Here is an 839-nt window from a genome sequence, read left to right as displayed (position 1 = left end):
ATAATGATTTCTTTTCCTTCAGATATATATCCAGAATTGGGATTGCTGGATCGTATCGTAGTTCTGTTATTAATTTCTTGAGGCACCTCTATACTGTTTTTGTTAGCATCTTTTAGATTTGTTGAAGGTAGGAGATGGGATCCTATTCCAAGTTCAGTACCTTGCTCTTTAGTATCTTTCTGTATTTCTCAGGCAACGGAAGGCTGCATGAAGTAGAAAGAACAGAGCTTTGGAGTCAGATGCAGGTTTAAATTCCAGCTCTAAAGGTGGGCAAGTTACTTAACCTGATTTGAGTCCAGGATTTCCTCATCTGTAAAGTGGGGACAAAGATTCAACCTGTTTCATTGGGTTATTATGAGTCTTACATGAAAAACTGTAGAGAAAGCACTTGGTGTGATGCCTGGCATCTAGAAAGGGCTTAGTAAATGCTGTTATCACTCTTATTAAAAGAATCACAGCCTGGATTTCTCAGAGTCACTAACCCTTGTAACCTTGGTCTCGGGCTGGACTCTACTGTCAATGGCTGTGTCACCTGCAAGTCCCACAGGGACCCTTGACTTTGCCACCTGGAACCTCATCCTTTCATGCCCTGTCCACTGAATCAAGCATCTCCAGGACCCATACCTGCCCCGGCTATGGCAGAACTTAAGGCATCCTTTGGACAGCATGCCTGGTACCGAATGGGCATAGGAATGTTGATACTCTCCCTTTCAGTTACCCAGTGAATAGTGCATACTCATTATCAACTCACAGGCTTCTAAATAGGCCACTTTTTGTTTTGTCTTAAATTCAATAAATTGTTGGGGGGTACACGGACAAGCAGAGTACAGGGCTGTCTC

At 43.0% G+C, this 839-nt stretch overlaps 1 protein-coding gene across 1 annotated transcript in view; it reads left to right on the top strand.

Moving 5' to 3' along the window:
* The window catches only part of LOC104999974 (dedicator of cytokinesis protein 11-like), a 15,115-nt gene that overhangs the window by 813 nt on the left and 13,463 nt on the right, over positions 1-839 (top strand). The window lies entirely within an intron of this gene.

This window comes from Bison bison, unplaced genomic scaffold, assembly GCF_000754665.1.
Source record: "Bison bison bison isolate TAMUID 2011002044 unplaced genomic scaffold, Bison_UMD1.0 scf7180017864367, whole genome shotgun sequence".
In the NCBI taxonomy this organism is placed as follows: domain Eukaryota; kingdom Metazoa; phylum Chordata; class Mammalia; order Artiodactyla; family Bovidae; genus Bison; species Bison bison.
Note: the sequence above shows the minus strand (reverse complement) of the source record. Positions and strands in the feature narration are given on the sequence as shown.